Below are 7,296 nucleotides of genomic sequence, written 5' to 3'. Positions count from 1 at the left end.
CATCATTCTTCATAATAGAATCATATTCTTCGGTCATAGCATCCTTCCATACTTGATGCTTGACAACATCTGAGAATGATAAAGGCTCATTTTGTATGATCGTGCTCATGATGGTCAGGTATCCTTGATACCTGTTAGGTTTCTTACTTTCACGAAAGGTTCCTCGGGGTGCAGTTTGTCCTTTAGCATCATCGAGTAGCCCCCTAAGCCAAGAGGGCCTCTTCTTAGAAGAGGAAGGCTCAAGTGGATCAATAGGATCCATGGGTTCATCCACATCGGGCATTATTACATCATCTTTTTCTTTCGGTTCCTTGGTGTCAGCTTCTTGAGAGCTCATCAAAGTAGGAAGATTGTCCACCTTGCTGAGAGCCATATCTTCGTCAAAGGTGACATCATGACTAATCACGACTTCCCTTTGACCGACTACATAGATTCTATAGCCCTTAGTATTTTCACCATAGCCCACGAAGATTTCTTTCTTTCCAGATGCACCCAATTTATTCCTTTTCTCTTTCGGCACATGAAAATATACAGGGCTTCCAAAAATTATAAAATGAGATACGTCAAGTTTCTTACCGGTGAACATTTCTTCAGGAGTCTTGGAACCCAATGCTTGATGAGGGCATCGGTTTTGTACATATATGACAGTGTTTGCAGCTTCGGCCCATAGAAACTTCGGAAGTCTTTGATCATGGAGCATGGCACGAACAACTTCCACAATTGTGCAGTTCTTCCTTTCTCCCACACCATTCTGTTCAAGAGTATATGGTGTAGTAGTCTCCCTCTTAATGCCAGCCTCTTTACGAAAGTCATGAAACTCGTTAGATTCATATTCAGTCCCATTATCAGTCCTTAAGATCTTGATCTTATTTTCGGTTTGATTCTTGATCAAGGCTTGAGATGTGTCACAAGACATGACACCTAGCAGACTTCCTCCAACCTGATATAATGAATCAACTCAAAACCCAAGAGTGAAGGCATCTTTAACATTATTTTTCCATACACGTACCTTGCCATCGCTGAAGGTCACCTTGTAGCCTTTGTCTTCCATTGCCGAGATGGACACCAGGTTCTTTTTGAGGTCAAGTACATATAATACATCCTGTAAGTGGATCGTATTACCTTGATTCAATTTAAGAGAGACATTGCCTACACCTTTCACAAGATATTTCATATTATCTCCAAGGACAATTTCCAGGTTAATTTCTTTCTCTATCAAATTATGGAGAACTTCTTTGTAACCAGTGAAGTGCCTTGAGGCACCACTATCAATAAGCCAAATTCCCAGCAAGTCCGAAGGAGCAGAGGTAGATAGAGCAACTGGTAGATAATATTCATCCTGCTTATTGTCAACAGTGTTAGATTCATACCTGGAATTTCTAGCCTTCTTGAATGATTGTCCTCTTCCTTGATTTCCAACACTCCTTTTACCTCTGCTATTAGATTTGCCATTCCTTTGATTGCCATGAGAGGGATTTTGATCATCGTCCCGGTGTGAGTCCCTTCTATCAAGGCATTCTCTTGCATAGTGACCTGCTTTATCGCAAATGTAACATCGTCCTTTTCTTCCACCCTTAGGTCCAACCTTTCTTTTTGATTTAACCCCGGAATTATATCTTTTCTTAGCATGAGAAGAAAAGGCAACAGGGGGACCTTTAGGCATGGGCATTTCTTGCTTTTCTATCCTTGTTTCTTCTTGAATGCATCTTGCCATTAATTTCTCGAAACTAGGAATTACGTTATTGTTGAGAAGAGTAGTCCTGAACACGTATCATTCGGATGGTAATCCTCCAAGAGTCGTGAGTGCCATTTCCCTATCAGTAATAATCTCCCCAATCGAGGAGAATGTTCTTGATCTCGGTGATTCTTAAGAAATATGCTCGCATGCTCTCATCTTTGCCCTTCTTAGTTTCCTTTAGCTTATTTCTAAGAAACAAAACTTGATTTGCATCATTAACTCTAAATAAACTCACCATTCTATCGTAGATTTCCTTGGAGGTGTTCAGCTCAGAAACATAGGCCACCAAGCGCTTTTCGATAGAGTCCCAGATGATCTTCTTTGTTTTGACTTCACCGGTTTTCCATTTGTTCCTGGCAGCAGCGGGAGCATTTGATGGAGGCTCAACAATATTGCCTCTCACATGATCCAACACTCCTTGATCTTCTAAAGTTATATCGAAAGAATCTTCCATCCGTGATAGTCAGACTTCTCATGGAGCTTGTCTTCGGCAGGGAATAGTGTTGAGGACCCCATAGTTCTTTTAGGACAGCCTTGCCAATCTTCTCTTTGGTGATTGCTCTTACTCTTTCTCGGGCTTTGTCTTCACCTCAACTCTGATACCATGTTAAGTTATGGTATGTTCTATGCTTAGAGCAGTTTACTTTTCTTTCTGATTATTATCCACAAATTAGCAATCACATGTACATAAAGTAAAGTGCAGATAGAACATTAAACGATCGACAGAAAACAAGCCAAGACAAGAGACACAAGATGTGGCGGCTAGCCAGGGACAAACCCCAATATGGGGAAACCCTTTGATCAAATCTTCTTTTATCTTCAATAATTCAGCAGAGAGAAATAGTACATAAATCTGATTTACATCAGCAGCAGCAAACCCTAGATCAGCCCTCAACTAGGGCAGACAATATCTTGCAAACCGATCGTCGGATCGGCTTGATTCCTTCACCAAAAAATGCAGCCTTCCACAGAGAGTCAGGTTCACCTACAACGTAGTTCTGAGAGAGAGAAAGGTGGTCAACGTTGGTCAAACTTTCGATCTGCAGTTGCAGCCCTAAATTCTGCGTCCTTCCTTCCACACATGTGAGAGAAGAGTCCCTTTCTGCGCATTAGGAGAAGAGCCTATTTTCTGCACAGAAGAGAGAGAGAGAGAGATGTGATGAGTGTGAGTGTCCAAATGAGGAAAATACCTCCTGTATTTATATACAAATGTTGACGATTGAATAGATGCTACTGTTGGGCTTCTGAGCCTACATGAGTTGTTGGTCAGCTTAATAATTATTCCATAATCAAAATAAATTTATATCTCCATAAATACTTATCGGAATCGGATGATCTTTAGATCAATCCTACACCTCTCGATAAGAGGAATCTAATAAAAATATTATCAGCCATGAATAAGATGACCCACATGGAGTTTGGCCCTAGTTGCCAATTTTAACACTTTAATACTGTTGTCATAAAATATCAGAGTTGTATATTTGTACTATATTTCTCTCTCTACTTAACTATTGAAGAATATAAGAAGAATTGATCAAGGATTCTCCACATTTGGGTTTTTCCTTGGCTGGTGCCACATATTGTATCTTCTCGTCTTGGCTTGTCTTCTATTGTTTAGGTTTATGTTCTATCTACATTTTACTATCATTCTAATGTGATTGCTAATCTGGATATTGATATTGGGCTAATAAGAAAATTGAAGTAAATTGCTCTTGAGCATAGAACATACCAAAAGTTTTACATTAGCCAACAAGACTATGAAGAGTACAAATATAAGAGAGCATTAGGAGTACTACAACATCTTTGAAACTGACGATAGATAAACTAAATAGGCTATCCTTGTGTAATCACAGTTGGGCATAATGTCAATGTGCTATTATTGTGTATTTATATTTGGGCATGATGTCAAGTAATAGTTTTAACCCAACATTTGGCAAGACGTATTGTGCATTGGGCATGATTGTTCTGGGTAAGCATAACATATTGTTACCAGATGTAAGGTTATTTACGGTTAGGCATGAGGTTATTGTTTACCTTAATACTAGGTATGAGATAATATTAGCAAATCTCTGTAGTCATGTTTAATTACTTGACATAATACCTTGCTACAACAAGAAGGAAATAATCATCGTTGAACTGCTCATCTAGGGGAACAACACTATCATTTTTTGCCAATTGGAAGCCAAATTAATGGATTATCCAAACCTCGGTATATAACGCCATATATGTCATCCTTGGTAAAATCTCTTGAGGATGTTGGATATGTTGATGGGAAATCCCTTTTTGGTGCACCTTATGATTTTCGTTATGGTCCTGGAACAAAGTCCTCTTTTGTGGGTGCAATGTATTTGGAAAATTTGAGAAAATTGGTGGAATAGGCTTACACATCAAATGGAAATAAGCAAGTCATTATTTTTTCACACAACTTAGAAGCCATATGGGTGCTCTATTTCTTGAATCAACAACCTTTTTCATGGCGGAAGTGGTATATCAAACACTTTGTTGCCATCGCAGCACCATGGGGAGGGACAGGACAAGAAATGAGGACATTTTCATTTGGTAATTCTCTTGGAATTCCTCTTGTAAACCCCTTTCTAGTTAGTGCGGAATAAAGGAGTTATGAGAGTAATCTTTGGCTTTTGCAAAGTTCCGAAAATATTTGGAAATAGGACTTTGGTCATAACAGAAAAAAAAAAACATTATTTAGCTTCAGATATGCCAGAGTTCTTTACAGGCATAGCATTTTTTAAAGGCATTGCTCTCTGCAAATCTAGAATCCGTCCTTTGACAGAAAATTTGGAAGCTCCCAGGGTACCAATAACCCTATTGTTTGGAACAAGAGTCAATACTCCTGAGATGTTCATCTATGGAAAAAGCAGTTTTGATCAACAATCTGAAGTTACTAAGGGTGATGGTAATGGGACTGTGAATTTGTGCAGCTTGTATGTAGTTATCTCAAATTGGTCTGCAACAGCAGGTGAAACAATAAAAGTGGCGAAAATTCCTCAAAGTACTCACACCACCATCCTTAAAAACAATAATTCAATTCAAAAGATAGTTTGTGAGATTCGTAGTGCTAATATAAATTGGAAGTATTTTGTTCTAAAGTAATTAGGCGTAGCACAATGTAATTAATATTGTACAGTTCTACTCATGATGCTAGACAACAACATCTACAAACAACCTTACTCAAATTCCTAGGCAATTGAGACTATGATTCCAAAGATAGGTTAATTTTACCCCAAGTGCTAGGGCTTTGTTGATGTAGCAAGTGTAAGGCATAGCCTCGAGTGTGCTAAATAAATTTCAATTCATGATGTAAATAATAATAATAAGGGTTTGTTATAAAACTCCTCATCGGGAATATCACCGCACGTTAGGCTTATTCTGCTGTATCGGAGAACTTCCCTCTGCAAATGGCTAGTTGGTGGCATACTAAGTTATGGCATTGGCCTGTGGTGCCTAAATTGAAGTGTTTTATCTGGCTTGCCTTAGAGAATCACGTAAAAACTTGGGACTACTTGTTGAGGAAGGGTATCCAGGGGCCAAATATATGTCAAGCCTTGGGAACCTCCCAAAAGCTAATCCTTCTGCTTTCCTCCCAGTTCTCTGTCGAAGAATGTTGGCTTCTTTGATGGAGCTTATCAAGTTGGGGTTTGTGGAGGGGGAACCACAATTTTCATTGCAGATAATGTATCTTATTATATCTGGTTGAATGCGGGTGCATGCACAAATACAAAAGAAGTGGTCGTCACTTGGGCACTCTTATTTTTTGCAGCCTCATTGAAAATATCCAGTATGCATCTATTTGGTGATTTTAAGTGTGTGGTGGATTGGATGATTGGAAAGGGCCATCTAAGGGTCATTTCAGTGAAGCATTGGATGGATCACATTCAAAATCTTACATGTTTCTTTCAAAATTTGTTCTTCCAACCTGTCTTGAGAGATTGGATTCAGCTTGAGAGATTAGAATCAGCAGTCAGACCTGTCAAAAAACGCTTTGCAGGTGGAGGAGGGATGCATCTTTTTCGAAAAAAGAAGAAGTCTTCATCTGTTGAGGAGGTGCCCCCTCCTAGATTCCCATGGATCTGCAGCTAGCCCAGATGGAACACCTCCCTTAAAATTTATGACTGTGTCTATGGATCTTTCTTTGTTTTTGCTTCTGTTTTGTCTGTGCCATATTGGTGCATGACTACTTTGGGACTGCTCGGTTTTCGGTGGTTTTTTTTAGTTTCTAAATATTAGTGAAATTTTGTCAATACCCCTCATCTCTTGGTTGATGTTATTCTGGCTGTATTGGTCTTGGATAGTTTCTCTTTGGACTCCTCTATGGCAGTTGTTGTTGTAATTCCCAAAGGTTTTTGGTTCTATCAATCAGTGTTTGTAATCCTTTTTTAATATATGATGAAAGGATGAACTCTTTTTTTCTAGAAAAATAAACAGTGATAGAGATGGTGGGCCGGAGCAATTATGTCAATAAATTCAGAGAATCTGCAATCGAGATAGGGTTGTTATGCTATATTAATAATAAAAAGCTATGAAATGGATTTTTAGTTTATATATATATAATTGAAAAGGAAAGTATCATGATTGACTCATAAATAAATTAATAACAAGAGAGAAACATAAATTCTAAGTGAATGAGAAAAATTGATTTATTTGCTCTAGAAAATATTGCATACAAATTAAAATCTATCTTATAGTCTTGCTTTGATAGAAACTAATAATAATAAATTGACTTGTGAAGTGGATAACAGTGGGAAGTAACTCTTGGTAAGTATATTTATTTATATCTTATTCCTATATATTTTTTATGCAAAGTCTTGCTTAAATTATGGTGGGAAGTAACTAATGGTAAATATGTTATCAATCATTATACAAATAAATATGTACAATCAAATGTTTGAAAAATAAATTTTGAAATAATATTGAAAAATAAATATTCATTTTTCAAATTTAAACATTATAAGTTGCATTGGTCAATGCTAACCTAATAGTAATCAACAAGCAAATTGATTGTTAGAGTCATGCCTTGGAGGGACTAATAAATGGACTTATAAATGCATGTATTTAAAATCATATTTTCTATCTCACTCTTCTAAAATGTGAGTGGAAGGTTGGAATAGACATTAACAACATGCCCAAGCTTTTATGAATCTAACCTATTTTTCTTTAATAAATGAATAAAACCATAAGTGCTTCAATTTCTTTGTTGATAAAGAGATTTTGGGTTAGGAAACAACAATAATGATATTGGTTTGTAAATCTACACTATTTTCTCCATTACAAACATATTACAAACACACCACCATTTAATGACTCGGAGCATTCCTCTAATTCAAAACAAATATGTCTGAATAATCATCCAAACAAGCATTAAAAAAACTATCAAATTCTTCTTTGACCTCTTTGTGTATGACCTCTTTGTGTAGATGGGCTAGAAATATTTTCGTAATGGCTCTTTTCACTTTATTTACCACCTACCTATATTTATGTGGTGCATTCCCCTTTTCATTACGTTGAGCAATACTATCTTCATCGTAAAATATTGGGTTTAA

The 7,296-nt window shown here is 37.2% G+C and overlaps 1 pseudogene; it reads left to right on the top strand.

Moving 5' to 3' along the window:
• The first annotated feature begins 3,640 nt into the window (after positions 1-3,640).
• LOC149167167 (lecithin-cholesterol acyltransferase-like 1 pseudogene) lies at positions 3,641-4,849 on the top strand (annotated as a pseudogene).
• Positions 4,850-7,296: the final 2,447 nt, after the last annotated feature.

This window comes from Pinus tabuliformis, chromosome 5_1, assembly GCF_031772625.1.
Source record: "Pinus tabuliformis cultivar Carrire ecotype Pingquan chromosome 5_1, CPIR1, whole genome shotgun sequence".
In the NCBI taxonomy this organism is placed as follows: Eukaryota; Viridiplantae; Streptophyta; class Pinopsida; order Pinales; family Pinaceae; genus Pinus; species Pinus tabuliformis.
The sequence above is the reverse complement of the archived record's forward strand: the minus strand, read 5'-3'. Positions and strand labels throughout refer to the sequence as shown.